At 43.7% G+C, this 24,089-nt stretch overlaps 1 long non-coding RNA gene across 1 annotated transcript in view; it reads left to right on the forward strand.

Annotated features, from left to right (window-relative positions):
• The first annotated feature begins 435 nt into the window (after positions 1-435).
• Positions 436-24,089, forward strand: part of LOC311598586 — a 109,728-nt gene continuing 86,074 nt past the window's right edge. Inside the window, exon 1 of the long non-coding RNA XR_014779585.1 lies at positions 436-954. This is a non-coding gene — a long non-coding RNA (uncharacterized lncRNA). The remainder of the gene's footprint in view (positions 955-24,089) is intronic.

The following is a 24,089-nucleotide window of genomic DNA, read 5'->3' on the forward strand; positions in this document are numbered from 1 at the left end:
TAGAACACAGCACTAAAGCACAGACGCTAGGATAGACCACGACCTATCTGTTCTTACTGAAGCTGTCTGTCATGCTACTGGCCACCACTGACAAAGCATAGCTCATTGTGGCATCTATCTCACTCTCCTCATTTCCAAAAGTCTTTCCATGATCACAACCCCAGTGTCTATAAACGTGGCCCTTCAATGCCTTTGTTTCTAATTTCCTTTGCTTTCTCACTTCAGAAGTTGTTTCCTCATTGCAGTCCAACAATAGAGTATGAGGAAGGTTTTCTTGGGCAGCTAGAAACGTGTCCCTGAATACAGGACAGGGCTGTGGGAAGGAGCTGCTTAGAAAGTACATTAGTTTCTCACCATTGTAAATGCAGATGTCCCCAGATTTGTTTCAGAAGTTTCTTGAACTCAGGAACTAGATCTTATAGTTCTGGTGTGTCCCGTCCAGCAGGACCAGTAATTACGGGGTCGCGAGGGGAGCCATACCTGAAAAGATGGGACGAGAAAGAAGGAGACCGAGACCAAGTAGAACTCCTATCAAGGTCTTCTTTATTGAATCAAAAGCAAAAGCTTATATGGGGTGGAAGCAGGAGCCAAGCAGTAGGGGGTCTGAGAATGTCTCCAGGTGATCTCAGCAGGGGAACATCCTGTGATTCATCTTGAAACAATTCCTATCTTACTTTAGCTAACTATCTCTTGGAAAGTCCCGGCTAAACAACATCTGCAGAGGTCGAAAGGAGGAGGTTATGCAGAGGCTGAAATGAGGAAGTTATACAGAGGCTGAAATAAGGAAGTTATGCAGAGGCTGAAATAAGGAAGTTTAGCTTTGGAATGGGGCTTCAGAATTTTGCCTCAGCCAGTAGATTCTTTTAGCCTTGAATGACCCTGGGCTGGCTCCGGACATCTGCCCCTTCTTTATTAAATAGAAGCAGAGAGAGAGAGAGAGAGGGGGGAGTAGAGGCCTGACCCTCCTGAAGATGGGCGTTGCGTTAAGAGGTCACTGCATGGCCATTTTTTCAGGTCACACATGTCCCCAACCTCCCAGACGCGTTTGCGGAGGACAGGAAAAGGATAGTAACATCCTTTATGCGCGTCAGCCTATATGCAGTCAGGCGTGCCCCTCAGGAACCTACCGAGGTGTCTGGCATGGTTCCCTGCAGTGCTTAGCCTCGCACCCTCTCAAGCGAACAATCGACTCAAGCCCTTAGGTTTCAGCTTGTTGAAGTCGAGGCCATTTTTAGCCGCATTATCAAGGACGGCACAGTCTTCTGCCTCGGGGTCAGGTGGTTCGAGCCTGTGGTAATGAACTTCCACATGGGTGGGTCCCTGTATGGCAGAGTCTACTTGGCGTTTGACAAAGTCAGTAATCTTTCTGAAAGCCCACGGTCCAAAAGATATTAGTAACAAGAACCCTATAAGAGGTCCCAGCAACGAAGGGAGGAGGGTAGTCAGAAGAGGGGAAGCAGAAAACCAGTTTTTATACCAGGATTCAGCTCTATCTCGCTCCCGCTTGCGATTTTCTAGACTTTCTCTGACCTTCCTCATGCTATCTTCTACGATCCCAGTTTTATCGGTATAGAAACAGCATTCTTCTTTGAGTGCTGCGCATAATCCCCCTTGTTGTAAAAACAGCAAATCTAGCCCTCTCCTATTCTGCAGTACCACTTCTGCAAGGGAGGAAAGCGAATCCTTTAAAGCTGCCATAGCAACCTGTATTTCAGCAATATCCTTATCTATGGCTGCACTAAGCTGGTGATAGTTTTGATTGGAGATCACTAAAGATGAAATGCCCATCCCGGCTCCGACAGCCCCGAGCCCCAGTAGAACCGCGATGGTTGCGGCTGTAATGGGCTCGCGTTTGACTCTGGATGGTATACCCGGAGGAGTCCAGAAGTTGAGAAATTCATCTGTAGAATAAACTGTTAATCGAGGAAGTAGCTGAACAAGCACACAGTAATCATATTGTTGTAGGAAAGGCTGTACCACGATAAACGGGGTTAAGCCAGTGGAACATGCCAAATATGTATCATTTGGGGCTACCAGGTAGGTGGAGCCACCACTGACCTCAAGGGTCTGATTACACAGAGGAGAAATAACGGAGGGTAAACGCATCCTGGGTCCCCTGATGCAGAGCCCCAGGCCTGAGACTTGGGCCAGGGTCATGCCTTCCCTGGCCTCTGGGTTCCAGCGAACCAGGGAGGAGTCGTTAGTAGCAGTAAGATTGTTAAGGATAGCAACACCCTCATAAAAGGGTGGGGAAGCATGATAACATAACCAACAATCATCTGCAAGGTTGGGACGAACAGCGTGCAGGGCAGACCAGGATTCATTAACCATGGTCAGGATAATATTAACAGAAGGTGAGGGGCTGGGAGGTACGGTGGGTTGAAACAGGGTGGTATGGGGTGTACCAGTGGCTGTTGGGTGGCGTGGATCAGACCGCAGGTTCTGTAGGACCTGATTTGGGCCAATGGCCACCGGTTTTGAATTGGGAATGGTCTTGAGTAGTTTAATTTTAAAAGTAAGGCCAGGATCATATCCAACTGTATATAACCTAAGTCCCCACTCTAGGCCTCGATTCTCCCATGTGGCTTTCTTTCCTTTGTCAGTGAAGGTAATCACAAGGGGGTTGCACCAATTACTACAGTCACGTGTGCCAGAGGGGTCAACTGTCTCTGGGAGATCCTTTCTTTTAACAGTTATATAATCCCAAGAAGATGAAGGTTTCCAATAGGTATCTCCCGTAGTCTCACATCCCCAAGCGGCACAGTAAAAGTCACTAGAGAAGCCGCATTTGTGACCCAGGGAGCGATCTCTGTGTCCCCCGGGACACACATAAATGGGTTTTTCTCCCCAAAAAGTACCTGGGCACTTGTCCATCACATCCTGCTTGGACACCCTCAGGCCGAAGATCCAGTGGCTTATCTTGGGGCATATAATAGGAGGGTGTTCCCCAGGCCTCGCTGGCTCCCAAGGCCAGCATACATAAGTCCACTTCCAAAGTAGGCCACGGTGTTTGATGAGTGATAGAGGAAGAGGAGTTAACAATGTCCCCTGCCCCATTCATAATTACCCAGGTATAGTTGTACATCTGATATGAGGCAGCCGAGGCTGTGCGTCCGAGGCAGACCAGGAGCAGGAAGAGACTAAGTGAAGTCATATTTCTGTAACAAGGCACAATTAAAGCATTTCCTCAGGGCGTTCTTCCCTGGGTGAATCGATCTGTTTAATTAGGCGCTCAGGCAGCCAACGGGCGTTCCCTTCCTTTGAGTCATAGACACAGGCATGTCCCTTTCCCCAAATAAGGATAGGGTCAGGACCTTGCCACCGGGAGGTAAATGGATCTTTCCATAAGGCTTGAGCATAAGTCTGAGAGGTTGTAGCGTGCCATAAGCGATCCGCTGCTGATCTGTGATTTTTGTCTAGGGTAAGGAAATTTAAGACAAAAAGTGCATGGCACAGAAGGGTTTTGTTATTGCCCAATGTGGGGAAGAGTGTTCCCCCTGTACCTTGTAATTTCAGCAGCATATTTTTAAGCGTTTGGTGAGCTCGCTCGACAATTCCCTGTCCCTGTGGGTTGTAGGGAATGCCAGTAATATGTTTGATGTTTAATTGGGCACAAAATTGTTTAAAACTCGCGCTGGTATATCCAGGTCCATTGTCTGTTTTGATAGTTCTAGGCTGTCCCATGACAGAGAGGCAGGTCAGTACGTGGTTGATGACATTTTTAGTGGCCTCTCCTGTTTGAAGGGAGGCATAAAGAAAGCCACTATACGTATCAATGGTAACATGGACATATTTTTGTTTTCCAAAAGAGGCAACATGGGTAACGTCCATCTGCCACAATTCGCCTGGGACCAGTCCTCGAGGGTTGACCCCGAAGTGGGCTTCGGGGAGAAAGGTCAAACAACTCTTACAATTACGAACTATCTGTCTAGCCTGTTCTCTGGTAATTTTGAACCGCAACCTAAGGGTGTGGGCATTAAGATGGTGGAGCTCGTGGGCCTGTTGTGCTTGGGAAATTAGATCAGAGGGATAATCTTGAACCTGAATAGACCCGACCATCTGGGTGGCGGCATCGACTAACCGGTTTCCCTCGGCAAGAGGTCCAGGGAGTCCAGAATGAGCCCTAATATGTCCAACAAAAAAAGGTTTGGTGCGCCGATGGATAAGGCTTTGTAATGCCGCAAATAATGGGGCAGCATTAGTGGTAGGTTTTATGTGAGGCACTGTTTCTAGCAAGGGGACCGAACAGGCAATGTAGGCGCTGTCGGTATATAGGTTAAAGGAATGGTCTGGGAGGGCTGTAAATACCTGTATTATAGCATATAACTCAACTAGCTGTGCCGAAAGAAAAGGGGAAGACACACGAGTGGTTACTCCATCAATGGAATAAGCTGCTATACCATTAGAAGATCCATCCGTAAAAACTAAACTAGCCTGGGAGATAGGGGACAATTTCGTCCTTTTAGGGAAAATAATAGGCGTTTTGTAAAGGAATTGAAGCAACCTATCGGGGGGGATAATGGTTATCGATTTTGCCTTGAAAATCTATGCAATTAATGGCCCAGATATCAGAATTGATAAATAGCCAATTAATCTGAGCTGGGGTATAGGGGAGGATCAAAATGTCAGGGTCTTTTCCAAAGGTTTTTCTCGATTGTAAGCGGCCATCCTTTATGAGCTAGGCCACCAGAGATGGGTAGGTGGCAAGAACCTTAGACGATTCCGAAGGGAGGTGTACCCAATAAAGGGGGGCGCCCTGCCAAAACACCCCCATGGGCGTAAAAGGGGTGGGAAGGACAATGAATTGTAAGAGTTTAGTCGGGTCAAAAAAGGAGATAGTTTGGTTGTTAATGGCAGACTCAACGCGAGCTAGGGCAGCCTGTAATTTAGGGGGTGTCAGAGGCCACTGGTCTACCCAGACAGGGGCATCACTTCTCCAAGAGATCTTATCTGCCTGGGGTGCAGGGGATACAGTGAAAAAACAATCCTTAAGTCTAATATAAGTTTAAAAACTTACATCTTTGTAAGAAAATTAGCTTATCAGTAGATCACGCTCTGTGGAGATCAGGTTGGAATTTAAGAGTTCTGTCTCTGTTAATCTCCAAGTGTTAGGATTAAAGGTGTGCACCACCATGCCCTGTCACAGAGATCCACTTGTCTCTGTCTCCCGAGTGCTGGGATTAAAGGCATGTGCCACCGTGACTTGTTTAATTGTTTTATTCTAATTTTAGTAAAAAAAAATTTTAAACATCTCAAACAAAAACTAATCAGGAAAACAAGAAAATTCTAAGTCCTAGGTAGTTAACTACATTCCCTAGCCTAGTTTAGAAATCTATCAGCCTCCTAGTTCCGCCTCTCCAACTAGCCACGTGTCTGTAGCCATCTCTGCTCTGTAGGAGTCAAGCCCACAGATAACTAGGAGCAGTTTCTGTAAAATTATCTGGCCCAAGGAAATATTAGCCCTGGACTTGTTTAGTTAGTTGGATCTAAGCTGGAAACTCTCAGCTGTAAATGTTTGTTTCCAAGGACAAAACTAGTTTATATCTCTTATTTGAGAATCTAAAAATTTTTTTAGAAATATTTCAAGTAAACATTAAGCAAATAAACAAGAAAATTATAAACACCTTGTAGCTAAGGAATTTGGAATTAACTCTATTTGTTAGACCAATTTGAAAAACTGTTAGTCACTTACAAGCAAAAAAATTAAGCAAGAAAATTCTAAGTTTTAGGCAATAAACTCTATTTCTTAGATTGTGCTTTTTCAACTTGTCACATGTTTGCAGCCATGCCTGTTCTGTAAGAGGCAAGCCCCACAGGCAGCCACTGTGCCTGGGTTCAGGCCCTGGAAAGGGTAGGTCTGCTCCTGCCTCAGAGGCAATACTCTTACTGCCCCATAGGCTGTGTGTGCCATGTTGTGCTGCACTGTTTTAGAAAATTGGCCAGCGAGTAAAGCTTAGCCCTCTATCAAGACATAGAAAAATGAAACAGTATTTAAAAAATTAAACAAATTTACAGACATAGACATAAAATTTGACATGACGATTATAAAGCAATACCCGAGTTCCCTGTGTCCTGAGGACTGTTTGAATCTCTGTAAGAAAAGCTAATGCTTACAAGGGCTTTTTTAACTCTAACTTCTCTTTCCCTGAGAAAAATTTTAAGGTGGCGAATAAATTACGCCTCCTTTGAGAGACTTTAACCCATCTTATTGACAGAGATGAACACTTACCAAAGTGCGGAGAGATCCTGTGAGCGGCAGGCCCGCACCCGAGACGATCGGAGGTACTTTTGACCTCGGCGAGATACTTGACCGCGGCGTTTCTGAATTATTTCCCACGAAGGGTCTCTGTCGTGGTAGAGGGCTCGTACCTCGTGGCCACGTTGGGCGCCACGTGTCCCGTCCAGCAGGACCAGTAATTACGGGGTCGCGAGGGGAGCCATACCTGAAAAGATGGGACGAGAAAGAAGGAGACCGAGACCAAGTAGAATTCCTATCAAGGTCTTCTTTATTGAATCAAAAGCAAAAGCTTATATGGGGTGGAAGCAGGAGCCAGGCAGTAGGGGGTCTGAGAATGTCTCCAGGTGATCTCAGCAGGGGAACATCCTGTGATTCATCTTGAAACAATTCCTATCTTACTTTAGCTAACTATCTCTTGGAAAGTCCCGGCTAAACAACATCTGCAGAGGTCGAAAGGAGGAGGTTATGCAGAGGTCGAAAGGAGGGGGTTATGCAGAGGCTGAAATGAGGAAGTTATGCAGAGGCTGAAATAAGGAAGTTATGCAGAGGCTGAAATAAGGAAGTTTAGCTTTGGAATGGGGCTTCAGAATTTTGCCTCAGCCAGTAGATTCTTTTAGCCTTGAATGACCCTGGGCTGGCTCCGGACAGCAAGATATCACATCCAAATATTTTTCTAGGTATGTGTGATCTGGTTGGAATACAGACATGCTTTTAATGCAGGAGACAGAGGCAAACAGATCTGAGTTCAAGGCTAGCCTGGTATAGAGCAAGTATCAAGTAAAGAAAAGCTTAGGTTAAGGCACGGTGGTACACACCTTTAATTCTAAACAAAGGTAAAGTTAGTTTGTAGAAGGAAGCACCATGTTTGAAAGTGATGTCTAGTTGAGTGGCAGAAAAGGTGATGAATCAGAGAAGATTTGACAGAATAGGACATGCCCAACTCTCAGGAGAAGAGAGAGGAAAGGGAAGCAACTTAAGAGGCAGTTTTACAGAGAGAGGAGGCGATTTACAAGGAAAGTAATAGAGAGATGAGTTGCAGAGAGAGAACTCAGGTGAAGATGGAATGACCCTGAAAATGATAAGAAACCAGAAGATTAGAGTATATTGCTGAGTTAGTTTGAGGCCAAGCAGAGTAATTCTGGGCCAAGAGGGAAGCCAGATTAAATTAGTCAGTTGTGAGAAGAGTTTGAGCCAGAACAGTTGAGTTGAACAAGCCGCCTAGAGTTCAGAAAGAACAAGTGAGGGTGAGTTCATTAAGCAGTAAGTCTCAGAGGCTGAAAAGATTCTAGGCCTATGTTAGATTATACAGAAGCTAGAAACTTCAAGGACTAGCCTTGGTTAGCAGAAGGAGGCAGTAAGCTTCCTAGAGAACAACTGAGCCAGGAAAATTCATTACCTTTACAAAGAGGTCACTTTGAATTCATGTAGGTTGGATTTGTTGCCTTTATGTGGTGTGATGGTTTGCATGAGAAATGTCCTCCATTGGCTCAGGAATTTGAACACTTGGTAACTGGTTGGTAGCACTTTTTGGGCAAGTGGTGCAGGCTTGTTGGAGAAAGAATGTCACTGGGGATGAGCGCTGAGAGTTCATGGCCTAGTCCCACTTCCAGTTTGCTCTCAGACTCATGTTTGTGCTTAAGGATATGATGTTTCAGTTTCTATGCCTGCTGATTGTCGCTATGTGTCTCTACCATGGTGGACTCTGATTATTTTGGAATTATAAGTCAAAATAATCCCTTTTCCCATAAGTTGCTTTGATTATAGTGTTTCTTTATAGCAACACAAAGGGGATTGATACACATGGATGAGGATGATATGAAGCCAGTGCTTATAGAGTATGGGCATAAATAAGTATGTTTGGAAAAATTCCATTCTCCTTAAATCTCTCTCTCTCTCTCTCTCTGTCTCTTTCTCTCATCTATCTATCTATCTGTCATATGAGTGTTTTCCTGAATGTATAGATGTGTGCCAAACATATGTCTGCATGTATGTATATGTACAGGGTGTGAAATACCCCAGGAGGACAGAAGAGGACATATAAGTACTTGGAACTGGAGTTAGGTAGTTGTAAGCTACCATGTATGTTTTGGGAACCCATCCAGATCTTCTGTAAGAGAAGCAAGCCAACCTGGGCTCTTTTTAGCCACAATCTCCTGCCTTCCCTACGCACATTTCAGTAGTTGCCAAAGTACTGTTAAGTTACAAGGTACAAAGTTTGTTGTAACCCCTCCATTGAGACCTACTTTTACTTTGACTCTCTCTTGAAGTGATCTTTTATAGGCTCACTCTCATTTTTCTGAATTCCCATATGTAATAAACATGTCAGGGCTTGTTTCAAAGCCCAGTGTAGAAAGCAGCTGACAGTCCAAAAAGCTGACGTGTGACCAGATGAAAACCTTAGTAGTAAATTCTGACCTAGGAGCAGCCACGACTGCAAGTTGGTGATAAGAGTGACGCAGAAAGCTAGATGTGTGAATTAGAGAGGATAAGGTTAAGTTAAGTATAAAAACCCTGAGAAGAAGCAGCCAGTTCTCTCGCTGTCACCATGACTACCTGAAATGCTGCCAGCCCCTGACGGAGCAGACAGACATGCTGTCAGATAACAACCCGAGAACTGATTCAAGTTGCAGCGGCGAACCTGTTCAGCAGAACTTCGCGATATCAGGTCGTATACCCTAATGGCATAAGCTCCCAGAACATTGATATTATAAGATGCTAAATGCTACTCCTATTAGAATTAAGATAGTTTTAAGAGTATAATGGAATGGTATTGGTGGTTTGGCCTTGGAGCCTTAGCTGCTGCCCTTTGCTGTAGTTGCCTTTGTATTGCTAATAAACCTCTCTTGCTAATGGGCTGCTAATGGTATTGGTGGCTTGGCCTTGGAGCCTTAGCTGCTGCCCTTTGCTGTAGTTGCCTTTGTATTGCTAATAAACCTCTCTTGTTAATCGTACCACTTGCTCTTGGCCTGCCTCCTTTGTTCCGGATTCTGAGTGTAAACTCTCTGCTCGCGACAGATAACTTAAATGGCAATAATTATATGAACTCTAACTAACAAGGTTAACACAAACCTCACAAGATTATAGAAATCCATGAGCATGTTTAACACATAGAGCACTGGCAGAGGTCTATAGAGCTTTTCTGAAGAAGAGATGTCCAAGCAGAGACTGAAGGATGACTATGATATTGGTGAGATTTTAAAGTAAGAAGGAAAATGAAATGAGAATACAGTGCAAGAGCTGGGTGGGATGTAGGGAACAGTAAGCTGAAACAAGAGGGGTTCAGAAAGAGAATGAGGAGAGAGTGTTAAAAGGCTATCATAATTGAGGCCAAAATGTCTGGTTTAGACTAAGATGGTGGCAGAAGAAATAAAGACAGGTAGTTATCCACATCTAGGGAAGTCAAGCCAGATGCTTCTGACTTCAACACTTGGTTAGAGCTTTCACTGAGCTGGTGGTCATTTGGAGAAACTGGGCTGTTGGCTCTGTTTCTTAACAATTACACTTTATTATACAACTCAGCTACCTTACACCAGAGGGAAAAAAGGTTAAAGGGAAAAAAGAGTGAACCTTCCAATATCCATTCCACGGGACGGGTCCCTAGATGTCTCTGGTCTGTGCACTGGTCTGGGCTATTCACTGATCTTTTCCCAATCCATGTGCGCTCAAGCCAGGTCTGCACTTGCTGCTCCTCTCTCCTCTCCACCTGTCTGTCTCTCACATGCAAAGGGCGGTCTCCACCTCCCATTGAGGGTCATTAGAAACACAATAGTCCAAGTGGAGTCCCTCAGTCCCCTTCCTGAATTCCAGGCCCAGGATGGCTCCACCCAGTCTATCTCAAGGTTAATCTCAGGGAGTATCTGTGGTGTGTCCATTTTTAATCGACCTATTTTAACCCATCTAATTTTAAGATCTTTAGTTCTTTTAAAAGTTTTTGTGTTTTTATGTATCACAGTCAGGCTACCTGGAGATCCACCAACTCCAGATACACCATCGCTTTGTGTTCTCACTCTTTCTAATGGTAACTTTCTTCTGAACTTTGTAAATCTGGGTTGTGAAATCAAACAGAACATACAGGTCTGGGCAGAGAAGAGCAGAACTTCGTTGAGTTACCTGTTGGAATACAGTAAATTTTTAGAAGTTTAAGATGTGCATTAGTCCCTTTGCAAAGCACTTTTTCAGATGTGTCACCAAACTGGTGTTTAATTAATAGATTAATTAATAGATTATATCAATGGGCTCTTGCTATTTGGGGAGCATCTACAGCCTCGACCCATGAAGCAAATGTTCAAAATTGAAACTGCATGCCTGTACGTAAAGACTCAACACAAAGAGAGAAGTTTCCTTGTCACCACCATCTTCAGTGGCTATAGTCCATGGTTTGTCCTTTACACCTCTTTACAGACCCTTAAAAGTCCAAGAATTATGAGATTATTAGAGGCTTCAGTTGCACCCCTCCATCTTGAACAACCCCAGGTCTCAACTTCTGAAATTGATACTAACTCCAAACTACTGGTTAGCCCCATCTGCCTAAGTAACGACATCAGGTCATATCTAAACGCTCTGATTTTCCTTTCTTGCAAGCTTTCTCTTTCAATCTTCTGAGCCGTGCCAGGCACTCAAAAGACGTTTTATATTCTTCTAGGTGGATGCTCACTTCATCCAGCCATAGTATTCCTAAGTCAAATCTTCCCTTTCTCTGCAAAAAGTTCTTCCCAAGATCATGGCTGCGGGAAGAAACTAAATATTCCTCCACACCCCCTCCAGAAATTCATACCCTCTGGACAGAGTTTGTGGAAATGACTGCCAAGTGTTAAATCTCAACATCTTTAGAAGAAGCCTGGTGGTGCCACTAACCATGACCTTTTCTGTCCAGAGTTGCTGAACTTCAAGATTCTTGGGCAGAATCAGACCGGGGAGTCCCAGAACACTCAGAGGAAGGACCTGCTAAAGTGTGCTGAGGAGCAGCAGGGCGCCTCGGAGGCTGCCAAGGAACAACTGGGCATCTTGGATGATGCGAATAGACGTCCAGTCAGAAGAAGATCCTGTTGAATCTCCAGGCTGAGAATTTATGAGTTGCCTGCTTCTTGGCAAGTGATTTCTCAAGAGACTCAACTTTCTTTCATGCTAGGTTAGGACACGGCTGTTCAAGCTTTTTTTCAACCCACTCAGCTGCCTCCTGACTCCACGGAACACTTTCTTCAAAGGGATCCCAGTGGTAAAGCAGGTCAAAGCGATGTGGGACTGGGGAAGGATCTTACCCTCCACGTTTCCCTTCTCCCACCCCCCTGAAACCCATGCTGCATCTCCGTGGGGCGCCCTAGAGGCCAGTACTTTCCCCACTTTTAGGTTTGCCTTGTTTGGACTGGAAGTGAGCGGCTTTTGAGTTGTGAAGCCAAACAGCCAGTAAACTATCAGTGAAAATGATTGCATTAAACACCACACCGTTTCCATGAAGACCAAAAGTGCCTTCTAGGTCTCCTAGCAACAGAATCAAGGTCTCCTAGCACAGCAGGAAAAAGAAAGTCTTTGGAACATGAAGAAAAGAAAAAGTGGTTAATTGAATTTAATAGCCATCCTCCAGTCTGGTGGAACAAAAGAAATGACCATACACGGGGAATAATTTTTCCACGTCTCTCCACCTCGCAGCCTGCCCCCCTCCGCCCCCAGCCCCCGGCCCCACCCCTGTCATTTGAATTGCACAGGTTGATCATTCACTCAAAAACAAGAGCAATACATTCCAAATTGGCTAAAAAATGAAAGGAGCTAGCAACATTGTCCGTTCTCAAACAAAATTTTTCTTGAGACAGGAAAAGTACAACAGAGGTGGTCATGTAGGCACTCCCTGCTTTTATCCTACAGGACACAGGAAGTGTTTAGAGTCAAGCTCTGTATAGCTCCAGGATTCAAGCTTAGAATAGCTTCGTTTTCCATACCCATTTTTAATGAACATTACCCACCTGTAGATTAGAAAAATGTATTCAGAAGTTAAGTGACTAAAGCCAAATACTATTAAATGGTAGAGTCAATGCAGGAAAATCAGACCTTTCCTTTTCTTTTTTGTTTTTTAAATTTATCTCACGTGTGTGTGTGTGTGTGTGTGTGTGTGTGTGTGTGTATTGTGTGTGTATGCAGCACACACATGCTATGACATGTGTAGCAGAGCCTTGGATCTGAGCTTCCACTGTGTTTGACACAGGGACTGCATTTTCTTCTGTATGTGTCAGGCTTCTGAGGACTCCTGCCTCAGCTTGCCGTCATGCCATGGATTGCTAGGATTACACACTCCCGTGCCATCATCTGCAGCTTTACAAGGGTTCTGGGAATTTGAATTCAGGTCTCCCACTTCCATCGAACACGTCCACTGAGCCCAAGTCAAACTTGTAAAAAGACTAGTGACCCATGCCTGTTAAAGCATTGAATGACAATCAGTGCTGTTGTTAATTGACTGCTGCTTTGCTTTAAGTTCTTGAGGATCTGCAGATCAAACCCCAGCCTGGTTCTCCAACATGCTAGACAAGTGCGTTGCCAGTGCAAATGGCCTGCTAGTGAAACATGTGTGTGCTTGGCAGGGCACAGTTGTTTGGTGCCTACCAAAGTTTCAAAAGAAAGGAAGAGCCAGTTTTCCTCAGCTAATCTCCAGGGAATTAAGTTTTTAGTTATTAATTAGAAAACTGACGAGCCATAGTACCAAGTAGAACCAAAAATTAGAGATATGTCAGTAAAAGAAGCAAAGAATAAAAGTTTTGTGTGCGTGTGTGCGTGTGTGCGTGCGTACCTGCGTGCATCTTAGAATCATTTGCTTTGGTCTGGGCAGAGAGAGTTCTTGGGAGAGGACCTGGTGGTTCCTATGCTTTGTGTGTAGTGAGTAGGGAGGGAGCTCGCAGAGGAAGGAAAGGGGCTTAATGGTGGGGTGTGATAGGTTCTCATTACTGATTTTCAAAGCTGCTAGAGAAAGTAGATATAACCTTCATTTGGGTCAAAATGCTTGAAAAAAAACTCCTAAAAATGTAAGCTAAGGATGAAAATACTTCTAAGGACAGTTGCAAGAGACTTTGAAATGTTTTTATTGACATTCTAGCAGCTGAAATCCTTCTTTATAAATATTATTTGCAGAAAGTTACTTGGATGGTGGTAAACCAGGAATATTTCCCCAGTTGGTTCCAGGGATTAAAAAAAATGCAGATTAAAAAAAAAAAAGAACATTGATCATTTAATGTGAGCTTAAGCCCTTCTTGGCAAAGATTTAAAAATTAGTGACCCAAGGATGAAAAAAATTCCCATCTCTGTACCCTCTGCTTCACCCCCTACTCCCACGCCCTGTTCCATGCAGGCAGAATTTCTGCCTTGAGCTCAGGAGTGATAATTCAGGAACAAAGGTATTTATAATGAAAAGGTTTGCATTTCAGGTAAAAACTCTTGCTTTAGAATGAAATCTTTTAAACTTAGTTCATATGTTACAGGTCAGTCTTCCCTCATATTTTTCATAAAATCATGGTTATACCACCTGTTTCCATATTTTTTAAAGGCATTACTAATAGGAATTAGGTCAAAGGTAAAACTTGGCACATCACCTGCCTCACCAAGTGAGGACCCTGGTCTAAGCAGGACTGGCAAGTGCATATGCAGAAACGTATTACAAAAAGAGAGTGTGAGTGCCGAATAAAGGAGAAAGCGTTTGTTGTTCTGGTCCGATGACATGACTTTGGTCTCCAGACGTCATGGCAGAGCTGGAATGATGACACATGTGTCTGTGATCCCCCTAAACTCACCAGCCATCAAGGCAGCCACATGCAGCAAGCAAGAGCAATCCTGCCTCCAAGCAAGCAGAAAGTGAAGACACTCTGTACCCATTCTTTAAATTGTTTCCTTTAAACAACCATTTAGCCTAGTGATCCATTTTGCTTTCAACTCATAATCGCCTTATTGAAAAATGCTGTATCACCACTGAGTCTCCTGGAGGCTGTTCAGTGGGTTGAAACAGTTGATGTGTTCCATAGATGAGCTGCAGGTCTGAGTCCTACAGGATAAGGTCATTAGGGTCCAGCCCCCTCTAACTTTTTAATTGGCTTTAACGTACGTTTCTTTACCCAAATGTCAACACACTTTTCTCTTTCACAACTCATAAAGTATCTATAATACTGATATATATATACATTATATATACATTATTTTCATTATATATACATGCATTATATATACATTATATATATACATTAATTTCACAGCTATCTCTGAAGAACAGACATATGAAACAGGAATGACAAGATGCCATTGTTAAATGTCAAGTTTATGAAGGAATCCCGGAAAAGACCTGGACTGTCCCTGGGGGGGCGGGAACTAAAGATAATATCACTGTGTGATACGGCAGTTCCTCTGCTGGGTACATTCTCCAAAGAGCTGCACATGGAGACATGCTTATATATTCACTGTGGTGATATGGATGAGAGTGTCCCTCATAAGCTCACGTGGTTAATATTTGGTCCCCAATTGGTGGCTGTTCAGGTGGCTTTCAGTGGCCTTGATGGAAAAAGGATGTCAGTGGAGACAGTCTTTGAGGTTTCAAAGGCTTGGGCCATTCTGTTGACGCTTGTGGTTTAAAATGTGAGTCTTCTGCTTCCTGCTCCAGCAGCCATGTCTTTATTCAGCCAGCATGGGCTGAACCCTTGGGAATCATATGCCCAGATAAACCGTTCTTCTGCAAGTTACCCTGACCATGGTGTTTAACACAGAACTGGCAAAGTAACTGATACCATCGTGTTCACAGAAGCAACAATTACAATGAAGGCAGAAGCCACTCAAGTGTCTGTAGACACATGAGTAGATACACAGTGTGGTGTGTCTATACCGTGAAATATATAGCAGCTTTTACAAAAGACAGTGAGTATGGATGACTGCTGAAGACAAGTTAGTTCCCACAGACAAACTCCAAAATTTCAGTCTCATGAGGTAACTACAGGTGACACAGGCCCAGACACAGATAGCTGAGTGGCAGTGCATAAGGACTCAGCAAACACTCTTTTTTGAAAAAAATTTAATGTTTACTTCATGTGGGGGGGTACCCACATGTATTACGTACAGCACGTATGTACAGTGTCTACAGAGGCCAGAAGCAGAGGCCTCAGATCCTCTGGAACTGGGGTCACAGATGGGTGTGAGCCACCCTGTGGCTCAAACCTGGGTCTTTTCCATGAGCAGCCAGTGCTTATAACAACAGAGCCATCTCTCTAGCTCACAAAACAAGTTTTATTACTTGACTATTAGAAAGGACTTGATTCATGTGAAGGAATTCAGTGCTTCTTCCTAGGGAAACACAATTACATGTCTATTTGTTCCGGACACCACACTGATATGACATCAAAGGTAGGGTCCCACTCAAGTTGGTTTGCTGGGTTTCCTTCTCGAGGCTTGAGTGAGGTCACTTCCAGGAACATACCGAATTCAAAGGCTGCTTGCTTCATCACTAAAAAGTCACCCCCCCTCACATGGGTGACAACTGCTTTCCTGGAGCTCCCTCTGCAGCCTGTAGGCAGTTCCACTGAGGACTTTTCTCTCCCACCAACTGCTCACCGCAGTGTGACTCCCACAACTGTGTGGGATGCTTGAGCCGTTCTTAAGTTTCCTTAGCTCTTGAGTCTAATGAGCCCTACCCCCATAAGAAGAAATGATTCAATCAATTGCATAAAGAACTAAAATGCAGCTTTTTAAAGCAAAACTCTTTATCAACTAATCTCAAAGCTGATGGGAGTATGAAGCCATTTGCCTTTGTTGTTTTGTATTGATTTTGTTTGTTATCATTGTTAGCCCAGGCGTCTTGAACTTCATATCTTCTTCTTGCTGCCTCCTGGGTGCTGGGACTGCACGTCTGTCCCACTGTGCTCTGCATGCTTTTGTTGCTTTTTAAGTCAAATCTGCTAATTCTGTTAAATATTTGATAAAACCTCAAACATAGATGACAAAGTAACAGTTCTGTAACCGCAAAGCACAGTCCTGCATACATGCAGCCTGTAATATGCACAGCATAACATGAATATAAAATACATGTTACACCTGAAATGCACACTAAGAGCACTTTAATTAATGGATGACCATCACTGTAGCAATAGCCTCCTTGGTCAGTCAGAGCTTGATGCTGCCCACAGAGTAGATTTTTACACTTCTTTAATATTCTCCATATATCTCAGGGCAGGAAATTAATTTTGTCTTGTTCCAATGTCATTGCTAGATTAATGAGTGTCATGTGTGGAGCCTGGCTACACAATGTTTCCAGATGCATAGCCATGTGTGGTCTTGAAAAAATGAGCAGAATCATTTTTTTCTGAAGATACAATTACACTGGGATGTCAGGGAGTGCTAACTGTGTTAGGATGACAGCCATGAGATGAGTCCTAGAAACACAAAGATGCCTTCTCTCCATCCATGTCCAGCTAATCCAGGCACAGGTACCACTTTAGTCTGGGAAACTTTATTGAATATCCGGTGGGTAACAAAGGAACTTGAATTACAGTGGAGGTTAAATGCCACCCCCATCTAAAGGCATGGATATCTGCATGCAGCCCACGTAAATAAACATTTTGAACTGTAAATAAGTCTCCAAATTAGCATTTCATTTGTACCTCATAGACAGGTGGCATTCCAGTGAAGAAAGTGTTTATTTAATATAAATTATAAAATGAGACTCCGGCTAATCTTTTTTAACTATATCTTCTTGTCCACAAGACAAGGTGAGATGATGCATGAAAATGACAGGCCTTCGCCTCTGGAGACAATGGGCTGACTACATCCCTGCCCTGCTGTGGGATGAAACACTGCAACTCTTGCACACAGAAGAAAAATCCACACTGTAGGGTGAACACAGTCATGCCCTCAGAACAAACTATACACAAACCCCCAAACTTCATCAGAATGCAAAAGTTATTGCATATGTTAATTAAACTTTCTTACAGTGCTAGACACTAAGCGCAGGATTTCACAGATGCCAGGCAAGTGTGAATACTTCCTAGTAGCATTAACAAAATATGACTTCTTTACTTTTTAAATTGTTTGTGTGCGTGTGCGTGTGCGTGTGTGTGTGATGTGTATGCAGGACCTGTAGATTCCAGAAAGCATCAGATCCCCTGGAACTGGAGTTACATATGGTGATGAGTCACCACGTGGGTGCTGAGAATTCAATCAGATCCTCAGCAAGAGCGGCCAGTGCTCTTAAATGCTGAGACATCTCTCCAACCTCAGGAGCTATCCTGCCTTTCCACCAAGGGCCTTTTAAGCTCCTCGCCTCACTCCACAATGGTGCTGAAAGAAAGGCAAGCACCTTTGTTTTTAAGCAATTCTTCTCCAATCAACTTTTAATTACCTTAACAGAGGAAAGCACTGGTGCAGATAATCTCTATTTATAATGGATTGCATGATGTCTTTTTTTAAAAAGTGATTTGATTCCCTGTGTTTTGATTGAGGTTATACTAGATTTACTGAGAAGTTCCTTAGCAGAGAGGACAGAGGTTCAGACACTCAAGAGAACCACCATGAGTGGCACACTGCGGTTGGTAGGATTTGACCAAGACCCAATTATTCTAGGGCCTCATATTTTAAACATACTGTACTAAGAAGTTTGAGGTATGTGAGACCAGAGCAGATGGTTAGGGATCAAAATATATGGTCATCAGTCATCACTGAGACTCTATTAGGTGACAGACACTCTTCTACGGACTCACCTACAAGTAGAAGAAAACTCAGCTAGGAAAGGGAAGGTGTGGGTTTTCAGACGTTCCCTACACAGACAAGTTCTCAGTATGAGTCATTTAGCAATGCAGGTGATGCATCATGGATGAGAAATGGGTAGAGAAGATTCAGGAACATTGGCCAGAAAAGCACTGTCTAGGCAAAATACAATGTGAACTATACATGCTTACTTAAGCTTTCTATAGTGCCTTGACAAGGGGAAAGTAAAGATAGAAAACTACTCTCCTCTTCCTCGTCCTCCTCCTTCTCCTCTTCCTCGTCCTCTTTCTTCTTCTTCTTCTTCTTCTTCTTCTTCTTCTTCTTCTTCTTCTTCTTCTTCTTTCCCTTCCCCCTTCTCCTCCTTTTTAATCTGGGTTAGTTTTTATTTTCATCAAGATGGTGTTTCAACTGAGGGATTGCCCAGATCAGTCTTGCCTGTGGTAGTGTTTTCATTGTTGAGTCATGATGGCACCGTTCCCTGGGCACGTGGTCCTGCACTGTGTAAGACAGCTGGCTGAGCAAGCCATGGAGAACAAGCAGAGAGCAGCATTCCTCCATTGCTCCTGCCTCTAGGTTCCTCCCCAGAGTTCCTGCCTGGCCTCCCTCGATAATGGATTATGATGTGGACATGAAAGCCACATGAACACTTTCCTTTCCCAGGTTGCTTTCAGTTTTTGGTGCTTATCATAGCAACAGAAAAGTCAACTAGAACACTGCTGTAGACTCATCAAAGTTTATTTTTCAAAGTGTATTAAAAAAAACTAGCTCCTATAATTACTGAACATATTCGTCTTAGTTACTTTTCTGTTGCTATGACAAGACACCATGACCAAGGCAACTTATTTTTTTTTAAAAAAGCAATTAATTAGGGGGCTTGCTTACAGGTTCAGAGGGTGAGCCCAGGTTCATCATGGTGAGGAGCATGGCAGCAGGCAGGCAGGTAAAGCGCTGGAGCAGTAGCTGGGAGCTAGCCTCTGATCCACAAGCAGGGGGAAGAAAGAGGGAGACTGGACCTGGTATTAGTGTTTATAAAACAACTTTAAATAATATGTTTTTTCAGGTCCATAAAATCAAACTATTATTTCTACATGAATCAATATAAAAATTATATTTTATACTCCTTGACTTCAGGCTAAGACTTCAAAATTTGGTGTGCATTTTATGCTTGAAGCAATTGGGGCTAGTTCACTTTCATTGCTAGATAGGCTAGTATTGTTTAAGGATACCGTACGGGAAGCAGGGCTTCAGAAGCTTGCTTCCTATGGTGTTGTGTAGGGACCTGAGGCTTGGCAGCATCTGGGAAGCCATTACAAATGCAGAGCCCAGGGCTCCGTGTCAGTCATAGCAAACCACAACCTGCATTTTAAGATTCTTGGCCCTGTCCAGTGCATGTCAAATTCTGAAGAGCATCAGTGTAGACAGAGGGGGTTCTGAATGCACATCTGAAGTTGAAATCCTCCACAGACATTTAAGAGCCAGCTAGGATCAGGATCTGTGAGCCATCATAACCGAAGGACAAAGAAGAAATGGGAGTGAACACTCTTGCCAATTTGAGTATTTGTTTCTTAGTCTGCAAAGTGAAGCTAATCTTTTCTATCTTTCAGGATGGTGTTAGGAGTGCAAGCAGTACAAGTAAAGGAACACATGGTGCCTGACCCCGAAAGATGTTGAAGGTTTCACAGAACTCAGTTCATAGAATAGACGTGGCATTCATCACATAAAGCCTTCAGGCATCAAGATTTTAACTATGAGAAACACAAGTGAAACCCAGAGAGAACTGGCCAGAGGGACTTGCAGAGTGTCACTGGTGTTCTGTACACCATTATCCTGTATGTTTTTCAGAAGTTTGTTACTACTGAGAACTAATGTCAGGAGAGTTTTACTCAAGGAAGAACAGAGACTAATATGTGGGTGTAGTCCTACTGAACAGGGCCTAGTGCAGACGCTCGGAGTCACATATCAGGATCTTAAGCCTACTGTGGCTCTTCACGTCAAAACAGCCTCATCATCTTGGACAGCTGGCTTGGCAAGGAATTAGCATGATGGGGAACGCAATGGTCCCATGGCCATTTAACATATGGTCTTTTCACTGAGATGGCAAGTTGGGTCAAGACACGTTATTCCAGCTGTCAAACTATGTGATCAAATCTGGGAATATTCATCAGCTGCACGTAACTCGGGGCGATAACTGGAAACCCGCAAGTGTTTTTGTTGGAAGATTAGCCATCTCCACTTCTTCTAAAACCTTTTTGTCAAAAATGTCAAGTACCTCTAGAGAAGAGCTGTGGCTGCACAGACACATGGGTGCAGAGAAGGGCTGTGGCTGCACAGATGCATGGGTGCAGGGAAGAGCTGTGGCTGCACAGATGCAGGGGTGCAGAGAAGGGCTGTGGCAGCACAGACGCATGGGTGCAGGGAAGGACTGTGGCTGTACAGATGCATGGGTGCAGGGAAGGGCTGTGACTGCACAGATGCAGAGGTGCAGAGAACGGCTGTGGCAGCACAGATGCATGGGTGCAGGGAAGGGCTGTGGCTGCACAGATGCATGGGTGCAGGGAAGGGCTGTGGCTGCATGGGTGCAGGGATGCAGAGAAAGGCTGTGGTTGCACAGATGCAGGGGTGCAGGGAAGGGCTGTGGCTGCACAGATGCAGGGGTGCAGGGAAGGGCTGGGGCTGCACAGACACATGGGGCAGAGAAGGGCTGTGGCTGCATAGTTGAATGGGTGCAGGGAAGGGCTGTGGCTGCACAGATGCAGGGGTGCAGGGAGGGGTTGTGGCTGCACAGACACATGGGTGCAGAGAAGGGCTGTGGCTGCACAGATTCAAGGGTGCAGAGGACTGTGGCTGCACGGATGCATGGGTGCAAGGAAGGGCTGTGGCTGCACGGATGCATGAGTGCAGGGAAGGGTTGTGGCTGCACAGATGCATGAGTGCAGGGAAGGGCTGTGGCTGCACAGATGCATGGGTGCAGGGAAGGGCTGTGGCTGCACAGATGCATGGGTGCAAGAAAAGGGCTGTGGCTGCACAGATGCATGGGTTCAGGGGCATCTGCAGCTTTTAAAGAAAGCCACGAGTCTACAGCTGCTCTGAAGAGGTGATTGTGTAGTAATAGAAAACCCTGGGTTTGTATTGTTCCATCTTATCAAGTTGTTATTTTCTTAACACAGAGGCTTAATGCTGTGCACTGACTGTTTCTGCATCTACGAAACATGGAGCTTTATTTTAACATATAAATCTGCCTGGGAATTTCCAGTTGTGTTTTTATTATTTTATTTTATTATTCACTCGACTAAAATATAAAATGTTGGGTTTATCCATTTGTAAATGTACAGTTCTGTAGCACTAAACACATTCACAGTGTTGTGTCTCCATCACTACTGGCATCCCCAGAACCTTTCCTCTTCCCAAGCTAAAACTTCATTACTGTTTGTTGTCTGTGGCCCTGGCAACTGCTACTCTACTTTGCCTTATGAATTTAATGTCTCTAGGTACTTCACATAATTAAAACATCATAATGAAGAGTTTTACTTTTATGCTTGGCTAATATTTAAATAATTATTTTTATTTTATGCATGTGAATGTAAAAGTAACTTTCACTCTGCTGGCTCAATTGTTGTCTAGTAGGCTGACTGCCTCTGTCTGCTAACCTAGGCCTAGTCCTAGAAGCTTCTAGCCTCCATACAATCTAACCTAGGCCTAGAATTTTTTTGTTGGCTCAGTTTATTAACAATTAAACTTTATTATACAACCCAACTAGCATATACAAGAAGAAAAAAAAAGGTTAAAGGGACAGAAGGTTAAAACCTCCTGAAATCCGTTCGGCAGGACGGGTCCTTAGGTGTCTCAGTCACACGAGCTGGTCCGGTCCTTTCCTCTCTCTCCGCACCTTCTCCTTCTCTCCTTCTACCTCTTGTTTTTCTCTCCCCCACCTTCCCAGTCATATGCAAAGGGCGGTCCCTTCTCCCTTCGAGGGTCAATTAGGAAAACAATAGCCACGGTGGGGTTCCTAGGTAGGCTTCCTGAATTCCAAGCCCAGGAAGGCTCCAAACAGTCTCTCACAAGGTATTCATGGTGTGCCCCAAGGGTAAAGCCCGCCAAGACTGCTTCCACCTGTGACAAAGCTTAATCTATCCCACACCTCACCCTTCTCTCTAAAAAATTAAGAACTATATACACATATATACAAATATACATATATACATACTCATCAGGAATCAAGAACATAACAAAGTCCTTTTATACTTGTTAACCTAAGGGAAAGTATACCACTATCCTACCAAAGAGAGTCCTTTTCTTTCATGAGAAATTGTAATTATTAATCTACTAAAGCTTCTAGTAACACTGTGGCTATCTAGTCTTCAATCCCATCAGAGACCCAAGAAGGAAAATCTATCTAATAAAGGAAGTGCTGGCAGGCAACTTCCAAGTTGCAGAGTACAGAGAGAGCAGACTGCCTGGATAGTCACCGAATTCTCTCCTTCATTGGGGCAATCAGTCTTCAGCCTTTCGGCCCAAAACATCCAACGAACTACTTTTGCTGGCAGGCAACTTCCAATTTGCAGAGTACAGAGAGAGCAGACTGCCTGGATAGTCACCGAATTCTCTCCTTCATTGGGGCAATCAGTCTTCAGCCTTTCGGCCCAAAACATCCAACGAACTGCTTTTTGAAGCAGGAAATCCGACGGTCTGGTCCATCTATTCTCTTTAAAGCTGGACAGTCATCTTTCCAGCATCATTGTTGATCGTTGCAGACAGTCAGCCTGTCATCAGCCGTAGAGATAAGAGCAGTAGCAGAGCAGTTTTTCCGTCTAGTGACCATTCTGTCACCAGCGTCTCTTGAAGCCCCCATCTTCAATGATGCAAATGGAGAGGCGGCCAGAAGCGGATGTCTCTCTCTGTCAGGAAAGCCCTCATCATTAAATGCCATATTCTGTGGATCTCTGAAGAGTTTGAAGAGCAAATCTATCTATTCTTACAGTTATCAATCTATTCCTTTGAAGACATAGACAAGCTATTAAACAAACCTGCTCTATAACAAAGTGAGTATCTAATAGGATTTCTACGTAACTAAATACCAACTTTTATCCCCGATGATTCCAAACAGTTTTTTATAAGACATTAGTGGTACAAATAATACATCAAATAAACATTGAACAAAAAGAACGTAAATTTCTAACATACAATATACAATATTTTGTCAACATATAACATACAATACATAAGGCAAAAATGAATGGAATATACAATTTAAGTTCATATCAATGTGAAGCAAAAGTTGAAGTCTTAAATTTCCGTCAATCAGAAGTCTTAAATTTCCATCAATCTACAATACCAATGTAGAATTTTTTAAGTTAGTAGATTCAATAATCTACCTTTTATTCTACAATCCTGTATCCTCCCTTCCTTCCCCCCTTTTTCTTAATATTAAAAGGGATAGAAAGTAAGAGAGAAAGAAAGATAGAAGAAAGAAATCCCCAAATGAACTTTTATTAATTGTAAATAACCCCGTTAGGCAAAGATGAGCATTGGTAACCCACCAAAAACACACATCCCACCTACTGGGAATGGGGGCGTCGTGTTCTCAAAATTACTTGATGCTGTTTAAGAGAAAAATATTTTTCGGGTACCCAAGAAAAATAATATATTGGCCAAGCGCTGGAAAAGCTAGCTGTTTTTTGTCCAGTCCTTTTGGGATCGATCCTTTCGGCTAGCTGATTTATTGTTAATATGCATGCAATTTCTGGAAGAAGTAGTAGTGCCAGAGGCAGAAGTTCGATCTTCATAATTGTCCTGTTTTTTGCTCTGAAAGTAAGCAGACTTTATAAATCATTAGTACAGGTATGTTAGTACATATATAATTTTCAAGGGAACATCATTTGAGGCATCTTGCTCGAGGTGCCAGAGGCATGCTTTTGGGGTTAAATCACCCATGCTGCCTGCTGTCTTCAGCATTGTCCTACTTTTTGCAAATACAGGGCTCTACCTGCATATACACCAATAGGACAGAAGAGGGCATTAGTTCTCCAAGCTGTAAGGAACAATGTCAAGCTGTTAAGAACCAGGTAGCTCTTAAGATTCACTTGTTATATGGTCAGATCTAATCTTTATAAGTTTAGTTGGTAGCCATATATTTTCA

This window comes from Acomys minous, assembly GCF_964271855.1.
Source record: "Acomys minous genome assembly, chromosome: 5".
In the NCBI taxonomy this organism is placed as follows: domain Eukaryota; kingdom Metazoa; phylum Chordata; class Mammalia; order Rodentia; family Muridae; genus Acomys; species Acomys minous.